The sequence below is a fragment of the Salmo trutta genome, chromosome 23 (assembly GCF_901001165.1).
Source record: "Salmo trutta chromosome 23, fSalTru1.1, whole genome shotgun sequence".
Taxonomy (NCBI): domain Eukaryota; kingdom Metazoa; phylum Chordata; class Actinopteri; order Salmoniformes; family Salmonidae; genus Salmo; species Salmo trutta.
Window position 1 is genome coordinate 18,424,342 of NC_042979.1, and position 15,357 is coordinate 18,439,698.

The 15,357-nt window shown below is 42.7% G+C and overlaps 1 protein-coding gene across 6 annotated transcripts in view; it reads right to left on the reverse strand.

The window, feature by feature from the left end:
* The window catches only part of prrc2b (proline-rich coiled-coil 2B), a 33,703-nt gene extending 27,534 nt beyond the window's left edge, over positions 1-6,169 (reverse strand). For 5 of the 6 annotated variants that reach the window (XM_029709332.1, XM_029709333.1, XM_029709334.1 and 2 more), the window contains exon 1: positions 5,972-6,169. The gene's annotated coding sequence lies outside the window, so the exon portion shown is untranslated. Of the gene's footprint in view, positions 1-5,784; positions 5,868-5,971 lie in introns of those variants that run through there. The other variant, XM_029709331.1, reaches the window with a different exon arrangement.
* Positions 6,170-15,357: the final 9,188 nt, after the last annotated feature.

A 15,357-nucleotide genomic window follows, 5' to 3' on the forward strand; every position in this document is an offset into this window, starting at 1 on the left:
CACACCCCTTGTCTTTTTCCACATTTTGTTGCGTTAGTCAATTTAAAATGGAGTAAATTGAGATTGTGTCACTGGACTACACACAATACCCCATAATGTTAAAATGGAATTATGTTGTTAATAAGTTGCATAGTGTTAAACACCACTATTGTTGAATGACTACATCATCTCTGTACCCCACACATACAAGGTCCCTCAGTTGAGCAGTGAATTTCAAAGACTCAACTACAAAAATCAGGGAGGTTTTCCAATGCCTCACAAATAAGGGCACCTATGGTAGATTGAAATATATATATTTATTGCTTTAATTAATTGCACAAAGTCAAAGAACTACAAATCCTATATAGCCTATTCTTGGCTATTTACATTGTTTTGTTCACAAGCTAGGTTGTTTTTCAAATGTTTGAGTTTCAACTGCTAGGGAAGAGAATACAACACTGCTAGTAGTCAGACAATCTCACAGGCACAAACATGACTCGAGACGCGTTACCACCATAACCTCCTACAAAGCATGCTCATCCATTTTTTGGTGTTTTGTTGGTGTACGCTTGGCGGGGGAAAAGTATTTCTACCTGCCACAGTGGCTTGTGGACCAAAAAGTCAAGCTGGCGTAAAAAAACCTAAAGTAAAACTTAAGAACGGAAAGCATAGAAATAACACACACAGAATATATCTACAGCTTCTTAGACTTGCTTTAAAACGAGAATGACAGCTCGATAACTCCATTTCTATGCGAATTTTGGTCGGGTCACAGAAAATGTACATATTGCAGGTTTTTAAACAGTAAGTTCATAAATAAGCAGACGCAGATTAAAACACCTGCTTTTATGAGAAATCTTTTAAAATATTTGGACAGGTAACTAGGATGCAAACTGCTGAGGGCCCAAAAAGGTGACACTTTTTTGGCACCGAAATATGTAAAAAAATCCCTGCTAGGGGGAAAGGCAGGTTTTAACAACAAAGAATATGATCTACAAGATCAGCCACTGTATAAAATAAAAAGTGGTTCATGTGAACCTAACTCACAGCTAAAAAATGTAAAGAAAGCAATCTAATGTTATTTGTTGCCTAGACTTTACTGCAAATGATACTCAAGTCTTGAGGGAAAAAAACAATACACTAATATTGCAGTTAGCCATGACAGCCTTTATAATAGAGCGCTTGTGACCACACATAAATATTGCACTTGGGAAAAAAACATCTTAAAGTAGAAATAAAATTAAACAAACAGGCATTCTATTTTTGCTCTATTATAGTGGCCACTATACACGCCGATCAAGTGCGCAAGGCTACATGTGTGGGGATGTGCTGCTGTAAATGGCAAGCTGACTTTCCAGAGCGCACGCTGATGCTGTAACTAGTAAATTGGTTGTCTCTTCTTTCTTCAGTCGCGGGCTGCGCTGCATTCTGTTGTTATGTAAACGATTGGCTGCGCCCCCTCTCCCAAACTTGTCTCATCGGATCTACACAAATCACGTAGGTCACCTATTTTGGATTCAAAACGGCGAAATTCGCCAAAAGGTGCCAAGTTTGCATCCCTGATGTAAACAGCTTAAATAGGAGTTCCAGTGGTGTATGTGATCTGTGCATGTGGCAGCACCTTCTTATGCACGAAGTGAGTTTCGGAAAAAAAAATGCATCTTAGAAATAGTTCACATACAAAACTTCATATGTCCGAACTTAGAATCAAATAGCATAACCAAAAATATCAAAATCAAATGACATTTTATTGGTCACATACACATACTTAGCAGATTGCAGGTGTAGCGAAATGATTGTGTTCCTAGCTACAACAGTGCAGTAGTAATTAACAATTCACAAAAACACACAAATCAAAAAGTAAGCTTGGGAGAAAGAAATATATACATATTACATTGGGCAATGTTGGAGTGGCATTGATTAAAATACAGTAGAATATAATACAGTTTATACATAAGCAATGAGTAAAGCAGTATGTAAAAATGATTAAAGTGACTAGTGTTCCATTATTAAAGTGACCAGTGATTGAAATATATATATATATATATATATATATATATATATAGATAGAAGCAGCCTTTAAGGTGCAGGGTTGCGTAACCGGGTGGAAGCCGGCTAGTGATGGCCTTGAGATAGAAGCTGTTTATCAGTCCCTCAATCTTAGCTTTGATGCACCTGTACTTACCTCGCCTTCTGGGTGATAGCGGGGTGAACAGGCCGTGGCTTGGGTGGTTGATGTACTTGATGCTTTTTGGCCTTCCTGTGACATCGGGTGCTGTAGGTGTCTTGGAGGGCAGACCGCACCACCCTCTGGAGAGCCCTGCGGTTGCAGGCAGTGCAGTTGTCGTACCAGGCGGTGATACAGCCCAACAGGATGCTCTCAATTGTGCATCTGTAAAAGTTTGTGAGGGTTTTAGGTGCCAAGCCAAATTTCTTCAGCCTCCTGAGGTTGAAGAGTTCTTCACCACACGGTCTGTGTGGGTGGACCATTTCAGATCATGGGTGATGTGTACGCCGAGGAACTTGAAGCTTTCCACCTTCTCCACTGCAGTCCTGTCGAAGTGAATATGGGTGTGCTCCCACCGCATTTAACCACGTCAAGGTGACTGGGAATATGGGCGAATACAAACAGTGTAGTCATTCCCTCCATAAGTCAATCAAACAGGCAAAACGTCAGTACAGAGACAAAGTGGAGTCACAATTCAATGGCATAGACACGAGACCCATGTTGCTGGGTCTACAGACAATCATGGATTACAAAGGGAAAACCACCCACGTTGCGGATACCAACGTCTTGCTCCCGGACAAGCTAAACACCTTTGCCCGCTTTCAGGATAACACAGTGCCACCGACGTGGCCCGTTCCCAAGTGCTGCGGGCTCTTGTTCTCCGTGGTCAACGTGAGTAAGACATTTAAGCGTGTTAACCCTTGCAAGCCTGCAGGCCAAGATGGCATCCCTACCGCGGCCTGAGCATGCGCAGACCAGCTGGATGGAGTGTTTACGGACATATTCAATCTCTCCCTATCCCAGTCTGCTGTCCCTACTTGCTTCAAGATGTTCACCATTATTCCTGTACCCAAGAAAGCAAAGGTAACTCAACTAAATGACTATCGCCCTGTTGCACTCACTTCTGTCATCATGAAGTGCTTTGAGGCAAGTTAAGGATCATATCCCCTCTACCTTACCTGAGACCCACTTCAACTTGCTTACCGCCCCAATAGATCCACAGACGATGCAATCGCCATCGCACTGCACACTGTCTTATCCCATCTGGACAAGAGGAATACCTACGTAAGAATGCTGTTCATTGACTACAGCTCAGCCTTCAACACCATAGTACCCTCCAAGCTCATCATTCAGCTTGGGGCCCTGGGTCTGAACCCCACCCTGTGCAATTGGTTCCTGGACTTCCTGACAGGCCACCCACAGGTGGTGAAGGTAGGAAACAACACCTCCACTTTGCTGATCCTCAACACAGGGGCCCCACAAGGGTGCGTGCTGAGCCCGCTCCTGTACTCCCTGTTCACCCATGCCTCCAACGCAATCATTAAGTTTGCAGACGACAACAGCGGTAGACCTGATTACCAACAATGACAAGACAGCCTACAGGGAGGTGAGGGCCCTGGCAGAGTGGTGCCAGGAAAATAATCTCTCCCTCAACGTCAACAAAACGAAGGAGCTGATCGTGGATTTCAGGAAACAGCAGAGGGAGCACGCCCCTATCCAGATCGACGGGACCACGGTGGAGAAGGCAGAAAGCTTCAAGTTCCTTGGCGTACACGTCACTGAAGATCTGAAATGGTCCACCCACACAGATAGTGTGGTGAAGAAGGCGCGACAGCGCCTCTTCAACCTCAGGAGGCTGAAGAAATGGCCCCTAAGACCCTCACAAACATTTTACAGATGCACATTTGAGTGCATCCTGTCAGGCTATATCACCTCCTGGTACAGCAACTGCACCACCAGCAAACACAGGGCTCTGCAGAGGGTGGAGATTGGGACTAGTCTGCTCAACACGTCACTGAGGGCACTGTACCTGCCTCCCATGACACCTACAGCACCCCGGTGTCACAAGAAGGTCAAAAAGATCATCAAGGACGTCAACCACCCTAGTCATGGCCTGTTCACCTCACTATCATCCAGTAGAGGTGCATCAAAGCAGGGACTGAAAAACATCTATCTCAACGCCAGACTTAAATAGCCATCACTAGCCAGCATCTACCCAGTTCCTCAACCCTGCACCTTAGAGGCTGCTGCCCTATGTACATAGCATCACTGGCCACTTTAATAATGTAACACTAGTCACTTTAATAATGTTTACATAGTGCTTCACTCATCTTATATGTATATACTGTATTCTATACTACTGTATTTTAGTCAATGCCACTCCTACATTGCTCAGCTAATATCTATACATTTCTTAATTCCATTCTTTTACTTTTAGATGTGTGTATATTGTTGTGAATTGTTAGATACTACTGCACTGTTGGAGCTAGGAACAAAAGCATTTCGCTACACCCGCAATAATATCTGCTAAATGTGTGTATGTGACCAATAAAATTGATTTGATGTGCATCAGGCCATGCAAAACGAGCTAAAGCGTTCAAAACAACTGGGAACACTGAAAAATACGAGGCCAAGTCATGACGTCAGAGCTCTAGAACGACGCCCGAGTTCGAATTCCGAGTTGGATTGACCATTCAAAACAATTTTCCCAGTCGGAGCTCGTTTTCACCTACGAGTTCCCATTTGTTTTTAACGTTGCATCACTCCTGTACTCTTCCCTTGACGTCACTTTTCCAACATGACTTCGGTCAAATTCAGATAAAATATACATTTCTCCCAAAATACAAATGTAAAGTGATATGTCGTATTGAGACTTTTAGTTGGATGGATGAAACAAATCAGAATGTTTAACAACAACCTAATTCTGTAATATTTCGTTTAAAGTTTTCCAGTGTGTTTGTCGCCGTTATTTCTTGACGCGCATCAGTTCTAGCGGGTTAATATTTATGGTAAAAAAGATATTCAGAATAGCTAGTTCAATTATTCCGGGTTAACACTCAATTATTTTAAAGATGGATCCAAATAATCAGATATTCATCAGCAAACAAACGGTTCAAAGGCAACAAACCCCCCCAAATAAAACGTAACACAGCTTTCTAGCTACCACCAAGGCATAATTAAAATGGCAGTTTGCAGTGATGTTAGCCAGCTATTTTATACGGATGCTAGCTAGTTAACGTTTGCTAATATAATTGCAAAACATGGTTGATGCTCGCTACACAATACATATTGGCTTGTCTATCAATTACAATATTAGTTAAAACAGAGGGAATTAGGCCATGGATGAATCCATGTTGATAGTGAAATCATAACGTACTGTCGCTGGTCAAACGTAGCGGCAGGCAGGGGCGAGCATACTAGTTAGCCATCCGAACTGAATTAGCTTGTTAGCTTGCTAGCAAGCTACAAGCTTGGTCTGCACAGCATCACAGTATGTAAACATTGCGTTGTTTATGTCTGCGAGTTCGTGAAAAACAGCGGTGACACATTGCCATTAATCCTTAATCATGACAATAATTGATTAGGTATTGATATCTCAGTTTAAAATAATATTGACACCGAAGTTATTTAGCTAGATGTCAAATTAGCTAACCTAACAACTAACGTTACTAGCTAGCGAAGATTGTGAGACGGCAAATCAGATGAAGTTCCTGTCTTGTATTCCAAAAACAAATCCCCAGAAAACGCACAAATTTGGCATCTGAGACTAGAACACGTAGCTATAATGAAACCCTTGCCTTTGAGCTGAGAACAAAGTATATAAGCAATTTTCCAGATTTCAGGACCACGGCAGGCGGCGATAAATATATAGGACAAGATTATTAAAAATGGCTGCTGCCCAGAACAAAGCAACAATAAAACTGGGCAGTCGAAGAAGTCAATGCAAAAACATACACATAACCCCAAAACCCATTAATAACTCACCGATTTTACTTGTTAGTATTTCGTGTGATCAATAATGGAGATTTAATTCCTAAATATTAGGTTTCTTCAAAGGATGGCTGGTGATTGTGCAGCCGACTCTTAATCTATTTGACCGTTTACTTGAGTTGTTGGTGGGCAACCTACCCGGCCTGAAAAAGAAAGTCCTTGCTCTCGTCGACTGGTGTGGTTGTATACGGATATGACGAAGAAAATGGAGCAGTGACCCCTGGTGTCCTTTTTAGAACATTACATTTCAGTTACAGAGATTTATGAACTTGTATTTGCTTATATTCAATGTACACTGATATCACATTTGTGATATGTTTCCCCTTGAGTTTTTCTCCATGTCTTATTTATTTTGTATGATTTGGTGATGAATAGGATGAGAGCTTCTTGCATCAAAACATGTCATGTTTCTTGTGGAAAACATATATTATTTTATGTCATTGCAAAAAAAAACTGTGCACTAGAGAATGCCTTGATTTATGGGCAAAAACAAGTAATTCTCATGAAGAGCAATGAGTCAGTACCAATGCTATGCTTGACATCGGCCTCTTCGAAATTGCAGTGATCTTACGGTTGCTATGGCTCCAATATCAAGTTCAGTGGTTGAGGAGACAAACTGCAGCCAGCAGCACTGTATCGCATGCTTTTTAATCACTGTCTTGGTCAATAATGGCAAACCCGATGCCAACAGTCCACCTCCAGTGAGCAGAAAACATGTATTTACATTGGCGGCAGTGAGTGACGGGAGGGTAGGAAGAGCAAAGTAAACAATGATCTGGGTAATCACATTAACCTAAGGGGAATCTCCACTACATCCCAAAGGCAGCTGGGATGGGTGGATGCTGCTAAGGTTATCTATTTGTGTGTGTGTGTGTGTGTGTGTGTGTGTGTGCGTGTGTGCGTGCGTGAGTTTGGTTTGTGTGTGTGTGACGGTACCTTATGTGTCTTGTTATGTTGTAGTTGCTGATGTTCTTTCAGATTATGATTTAGAGCAGAATCACGTCATTGTCTACTAATCCCATCTGACCTCTACTGAAACCTTGTGATTATGAGTATGGGACTAATGAAAGGTTAATTCAATTTTATGTCACTCAAACCAGTGTATGTGTGTTTGTGTGTTTATCTGTGTTTGCCCACATATGTACGCTTGTTTATTCCATGTGTAACTCTGTGTTGTTGTTTGTGTCGCACTGCTTTGCTTTATCTTGGCCAGGTCGCAGTTGTAAATGAGAACTTGTTCTCAACTAGCTTACCTGGTTAAATAAAGGTGAAATATATATATTTTTTTAAATAAATCTGTGTGTGCATGTTTTTGTGTTGTGTGCCTGTGTGACTGCGCGTCTGTGTCTTTAAGTGCATCTGTGCGTATGTCTGTGTCATGGTGCTATGAGGACGGTGCCTGGTGTTTAGAATCCACGGACCCGTCTAGTTAAGTAGACAGAAGCCTTGGCCAAACTACTATCAATATGTGGCACATACCACGACAATAGTATCACATAGCCTTTATTGAGACAGCATACAGAAACGAACTATTGATTAATACTTGTAGTGAGACACAAAGGTGCACAATACCTACACATCCAATTAAAAGACCAACACAGTGATATTTCAGAGCAATAACAGAGTCATTTGCGAGTATTGGACCCTCACAAAATATGGATTGAGAATCCGTCATAGTAGAGTAAGAGCTTAAAATGCCCTCTTGAGGGCGCACTTATCAAGATATTTGAATGACTAGACTGGTGCATTGGAATGACAAACCTTGTTCAAATCAAAGCAAAGCAAATTTTATTGGTCACATAGACATATTTAGCAGATGTTATTGTGGGTGTAGCGAAATGCTTGTGTTCCTAGCTCCAACAGTGCAGTAATATCTAACAATTCACAACAATATACACACATCTAAAGTAAAATAATGGAGTTAAGAAGTATTAGGACGAGCAATGTCAGAGTGGCATTGACTAAAATACAGTAGAATAGAATACAGTATATACATATGAAATGAGTAAAGCAGGATGTAAACATTATTTAAGTAGCTAGTGTTCCATTATTAAAGTGACCAGTGATTCCATGTCTATGTATATAGGGCAGTTTTGACATTCATAGGCTTTTGCATTTGCTCACAATGCACTCATCGATGGTTTGTCAGTAAGATGTGAAGAAGGTGTTAATTACTTTCCCTGCTCTGAGGGGTAAATTGATGGATTGGTCTCTAAGGGAGTGATAGGAGTTGCAGATAGAAACTATTGCAGCTTAGGGAGGGGATACTATTGAAATAGAGAAATACACATAATACAAAAACCTATTGCATCATTAAAATCACATGAAAATAACCATAACTGTCTAATTTTACACAGTGACACTTCACTTATTATTGTCCCTGTACAAATTAATATTGGACTAAATATGATTTGTTCAATGCACAGGATCTGTTCTACATCCTGCTTGAATATGTCAGAAATGCTCTGAAAAAAATGGTATCATGGCGGAGGAAAACAGCTACGGTCTCTCTCAGAGTTGCTCCAGGCAAGATAGGCTATTGCCTGGCAGCATAAACATGTCTGAGGATGAGTCAGAGGGAGGTTCAAGTCTTTTCACCTTTAGATGCAGTTAGTATGCCTACAGATATCAAGCTATAGGCGAGATCAATAAAGAAAGATTCTTTGGGTTGTTTTTTTTCAACAATGTGGCGTAACTGCACATTTCTACATGTAATCACGTTTCGATTAATGGAATTTCTGTCCATAAACAGCCTTTTATGAATTAAATTAACAATGAAATTAAATCAATGAATCGGTCATTTTGAACCATTAAAATACTGACACAATGATTGGGTGAATCAATGCTGTCATTATTGTGTGTGTGTGTGTGTGTGTGTGTGTGTGTGTGTGTGTGTGTGTGTGTGTGTGTGTGTGTGTGTGTGTGTGTGTGTGTGTGTGTGTGTGTGTGTGTGTGTGTGTGTGTGTGTGTGTGTGTGTGTGTATTTTGATGAAGTTAGTTTTGGAGTATAGGATCTGACAAAGTTGTATTGCATTCTATTTTTGGCACTTAGTGACAAAGGGAAAATCTCAATTGCATACTCCTTGTGTCCTCACTCCGTTCTCCTCATCTCCTTCTCAAAACCCATTGGATGAGAAAGCCAGAGGTCCCTCCCCTCTGATCTTCTCCAATGGGTTTTGAGAAGGAGATAAGGAGAGAGTAGTGAGGACGCAAGGATTATGCGATTGAGATCTTCCTAAGGACTTGAGGACTCTGTCTAGAGGACTATGTAATGTCTTAATAAAATGTGAGCATAAACAGCCCACTGTGCCATTATGATAACTCAATCATAGACTACTCCAGACTTCCAATAGTTGCTTTAAAATGAGACTTGGAAGCTGTCTTCTTAACAATATGGTTAAGGTGGCTATTGTATGGTTAGAGTTGAAATCTTTTGTATGGGTTCAGGAGGAAAAAATAGATTGCATTTATTTGGATAGAAAATATACCACAAGATGTACAATGTACACTGCTCAAAAAAATAAAGGGAACACTAAAACAACACAATGTAACTCCAAGTCAATCACACTTCTGTGAAATCAAACTGTTCACGTAGGAAGCAACATTGATTGACAATACATTTCACATGCTGTTGTGCAAATGGAATAGACAACAGGTGGAAATTATAGGCAATTAGCAAGACACCCCCAATAAAGGAGTGGTTCTGCAGGTGGGGACCACAGACCACTTCTCAGTTCCTATGCTTCCTGGCTGATGTTTTGGTCACTTTTGAATGCTGGCGGTGCTTTCACTCTAGTGGTAGCATGAGACGGAGTCTACAACCCACACAAGTGGCTCAGGTAGTGCAGCTCATCCAGGATGGCACATCAATGCGAGCTGTGGCAAGAAGGTTTGCTGTGTCTGTCAGCGTAGTGTCCAGAGCATGGAGGCGCTACCAGGAGACAGGCCAGTACATCAGGAGACGTGGAGGAGGCCGTAGGAGGGCAACAACCCAGCAGCAGGACCGCTACCTCCGCCTTTGTGCAAGGAGGAGCAGGAGAAGCACTGCCAGAGCCCAGGTGGGAGTTGTGCTTACAGCCCAACACCGTGCAGGGCGTTTGCCATTTGCCAGAGAACACCAAGATTGGCAAATTCGCCACTGGCGCCCTGTGCTCTTCACAGATGAAAGCAGGTTCACACTGAGCACATGACAGACGTGACAGTGTCTGGAGACGCCGTGGAGAACATTCTGCTGTCTGCAACATCCTCCAGCATGACCGGTTTGGCGGTGGGTCAGTCATGGTGTGGGGTGGCATTTCTTTGGGGGGCCGCACAGCCCTCCATGTGCTTGCCAGAGGTAGCCTGACTGCCATTAGGTACCGAGATGAGATCCTCAGACCCCTTGTGAGACCATATGCTGGTGTGGTTGGCCCTGGGTTCCTCCTAATGCAAGACAATGCTAGACCTCATGTGGCTGGAGTGTGTCAGCAGTTCCTGCAAGAGGAAGGCATTGATGCTATGGACTGGCCCGCCCGTTCCTCAGACCTGAATCCAATTGAGCACATCTGGGACATCATGTCTCGCTCCATCCACCAACGCCACGTTGCACCACAGACTGTCCAGGGGTTGGCGGATTCTTTAGTCCAGGTCTGGGAGGAGATCCCTCAGGAGACCATCCGCCACCTCATCAGGAGCATGCCCAGGCGTTGTAGGGAGGCCATACAGGCACGTGGAGGCCACACACACTACTGAGCCTCATTTTGACTTGTTTTAAGGACATTACATCAAAGTTGGATCAGCCTGTAGTGTGGTTTTCCACTTTAATTTTGAGTGTGACTCCAAATCCAGACCTCCATGGGTTGATAAATTGGATTTCCATTGATTATTTTTGTGTGATTTTGTTGTCAGCACATTCAACTATGTAAAGAAAAAAGTATTTAATAAGATTATTTCTTTCATTCAGATCTAGGATGTGTTGTTTAAGTGTTCCCTTCATTTTTTTGAGCAGTATATTTCTAGAGGATAGTATTAATTATTAAGTATTTATTAAACACTTAATTAATCATAGAACACGTAAAAATGTGTGACAATAGCACCCCGTATATTGATCCATTTTGTGAGATTTCGATTAAAAATGAAGTATTTTTTTTTACATATCAGACCCTTTCAAGGTCAAGTTCAAGTTTCAACTTTATTTGTCCCAGAAGGCAATTGGTTTTGCAGCAGAGGAGCATATGAGACATAAGAAACATGTAAAATCCACATACACAATGATACTGAATAACAATGGACTAGTACATCATTCATGGGCTGACAGCCATCGATGTAAATATGTACAATACTAATGTTTAACATTAGCAGCAGCACACAAGTATAGCAATAGTACAAAGTTACATAACAAGTAGAGTGCACTGTGCACATCTTTGAATCATCACGTCAATATCATCAAAACTATGCTGACCAAAATCATCATCATCGTCATCATCACAGTCATCAACCTCACTATCACATTACCATCATCATCATCATGTTATGACAACCAATGACAATGATGCCAGTTCCAGTTTGGACAGACTGCAAAGGGCAATAGAGTACCACAGTAGGAGTCATAATACCCATAAAACCTAGCTGTCAAACATGGAAATGGTTCCAATCATTTTTACACCAATAATTTTGCCCATAGGGGATTTAAGAAACACTTATAATAAGGGCTGTGTTTCGTGTAGGCTTACCCTCACATGATGTTTTGATAACCGCGTAAATCTCTCTAGGACAAGGTGACTTTTATCAATATATTCGCCTGTATTTAGCCCCCCCCCCAAAAAATATGAATTGCTAATTAGCTGTTAATGTGGCTATCATAAAGAACTACAAATGCCATGATGATCTGGATGAGACTGACAAATCGAGGCAAAGGTAAGAATCTCTGGATTAACTATCTAATGTTAACTAAATGTAGTAATGAATAAATTGGCTTAATTTCTGTTAATGGACAATTCTGTGAACTGTCTTGTACTAGTTTTAAATTGACACAATACCTGTTCTCAAAAGCTAGAGATGACATGCAGGAGCTTGCAGGGATTTGTAGTTTTGCATGATGTATACTTTGATGCTTATTACCATTTTTTCATCTGAGAGTAAACAGAGCCGAATATTTTGATAAAAGTCACCTTGAGAGATTTACACGGTTATCAAAACGTCACACCAGGGTAAGCCTACACGAAACACTAAAATCCTCAATGTGAAAAATGAATGGTGGAAAAATGATTGGAACCATTTCCCTGTTTGACCACTAGGTCTTATGGGTATTATGACACCTCCACTGTGGAGCTCTATAGGATCTGGCAGGTAGCCAGGCAGTATTAAAAGTTTAATGCAGCCATTTTTATCTCAGTATAAAATCCTTTCTGGGTAACAATTAAGTACCTTACTGTGTTTGTAGCAAATTGTTGCAATTTCTCAAGCCACAATTTTGATATAACTGTCTGGTAGTGGTCTAAGTGGGGAGGGGAGGGGAAAACTGAAAACTAACTGTTATTGGCAGAGAGGTTTGGAACTCTCTTTCTTATTGGTCTATTAACTAATTTACCGCCTGATGATGTCACCAGGCATGCCAAAACTCCATCCCAACCAAACTGGCTAAAATTTCTGGCGGTCTTTTCAAACAGCTCTTACACTAAAAGGGAATTATTATCATCTTCACAATATCACAGTATTATTCAAACCTCATAGTTTGGAAATATATAGAAAACATAGGAAATCACTTTTTTGACTGCACTGGGCCTTTAATAGAGTGCTGAGTCAGAGCTGGCCCACAGACAGCAGAAGATGTATTTTCTATTTTTATTTAACCTAGGCAAGTCAGTTAAGAACAAATTTTTATTTACAATGACGGCCTACCCCGGCCAAACCCGGATGACTATTGTGATCAGGGACGGAGAAATGGAGGGAGTTATAGCTAACAGCTTCCAGAATCCTAGCATAAAACAAAGAAGGATATGACAATGACAACGTTATGAAGGATACGTGAAGCTACTCACTGGAGCCAAAGTTTCTATGTTGATCTGGTCCATTTGCTACCATTTTCCACACCACCATATACACTGAGTGTACAAAACATTAGGAACACCTTCCTAATATTGAGTTGCACCCCCAACTTCTGCCCTCAGAACAGCCTCAATTCATCAGGGCAAGGACTCTACAAGCTGTCAAAACATTCCACAGGTATGCTGGCCCATGTTGACTCCAATGATTCACACAGTTGTGTCATACACAATCCATGTCTCAATTCTCTCAAGGCTTAAAAATCCTTCTTTAATTAACCTGTATCCTCCCCTTCATCTACACTGATTGAAGTGGATTTAGCAAGTGACATCAATAAGGGAGCATAGCTTTAACCTGGATTCACCTGGTCAGTCTATGTCATGGAAAGAGCTTAATGTTTTGAATACTCACTGTATTTCCTAGATCATATATAGTGTAGAGATTGATATAATTGTCCAATTCCCCTTCATTTGATACTGGTCTGTATCTGGGTGCATTACACGTTGGCACTGGTTGGGCACAATGACAGGGGTTTTCAGTATGGGATCCACATCTTAGTTCCTGGCCCTCCTCCACCTCCCTCTATCTCTCTCTGTTGGAGTCTCTCTGTCTCCTCTCTCTCTCTCTCTCTCTCAGATTCAGACTCAGATAAGCTTTATTAGCATAAATGACAAGGCCACTGTTGCTAAAGCGAAGTGAGATACATTTATAATTCTCTCTCTCTCTCGCTCTTTCCGGCCGTCAAAATCATCCGCCTCTAGTCAGCAGCTACTGGCAGGCAGCGACAGAACCCCCTGAAGGACACTCATCTCTCTCTTTCTTTCTCTCTCTCGCTCTCTCTGGCCATCAGAATCATCCGCCTCTAGTCAGAAGCTAATGTCAGAAAGTGACAGAACCCCCTGAATGACGCTCATCTCTCTCTCTCTCTCTCTCTACCTACTGCCTATCACTCTTCTCAGCCTGCTGCGTATCACTGGGCATGTTTCAAGTGAATCTGTAGGAAATGATTTACATGTTATCAGTGGTGTAATTAAGTTGGCTTATTGTTGAATGATGCATTATGAAAATTATGAGTAAGAGACTTGTAGGTGATGTATAATGGTGCTGTATGGTTTAGGCAAGCATTGTCATGGTTGTCAAAAGGATCGGACCAAAATGCAGCGTGTGTTTCGTTCCACATATTTATTTAATCCGTGAAACTATGCAATATCTCAAATAACTGAAATTTACAAAACAACAAACCGTGACGCAGAGGAGAAACAAACACTACTCACAAATAATCACCCACAAAAACAGGTGGGACAAACATCAGCTTAAATATGACCTCCAATTAGAGACAACGACGACCAGCTGCCTCTAATTGGAGATCATACCAAACAAAACCAACATAGAAATACCAAACTAGAAACTGAACATAGAAATACAAAACATAGACAAACACCCCCTGTCGCCGGAGGTTCTGGGCTGCGGGCCGCCGCCGGAGGCTCTGGACTTGGGGGTGTCGCCGGAGGCTCCGGACTGGGGAGCGTCGCCGGAGGCTCCAGACTGGAGAGCGTCGTTGCAGGCTCTGTGCCATGGATCTTCACTACAGGTTCCGCGCCATGGATCATCACTGGAGGCTTTGTGCCATGGATCATCACTGGAGGCTCCGGGCCATGGATCATCACTGGAGGCTCCGGGCCATGGATTTTCACTGGAGGCTTCGTGCCATGGATCATCCCTACAGGCTCCGGGCCATGGATCATCACTGGAGGCTTCGTGCCATGGATCATCCCTACAGGCTCCGGGCCATGGATCATCACTGGAGGCTTCCTACATGGAGCTGGAACCGGTCTCATCAGACTGGGGAGACGCACAGGAGACTGGGTGCGCAGAGCAGGCACAGGGTATACTGGGCCGTGGAGGCGCACTGGAGGTCTGGAGCTTAGGGCTGGCACACCCCGTACTGGCTAGATGGTTATTTGAGCCCAGCAAGGGCGGAGCGCTGGCACAGGACGAACTGGGCTGTGCTGGTGAACGGGGGGTACTGTGCGTAGAGCAGGCGCAGGATAACCTGGGCCGAAGAGACGCACTGGAGACCAGATACGCTGAGCCGGCGTACTTCTTCCTGGCTGACGGCCAACTCTAGCACGACGAACGGTGAGGAGCTTGCACCGAGCGCACCGAGCTGTGAGTGCGCACTGGCGACACAGTGCGCATCATCGCATAACACTGTACTTGCTCGGTCACTCGCTCCCCACGGTAAGCATGGGGACTTGGCTCAGGTCTCCAACCTGACTCTGCCAATCTCCCCGTGTGCCCCCAAGGTACCTCTCGCACTTGCCTCTTGGTGGACATAGCGCCTCGTAGTATCGCCG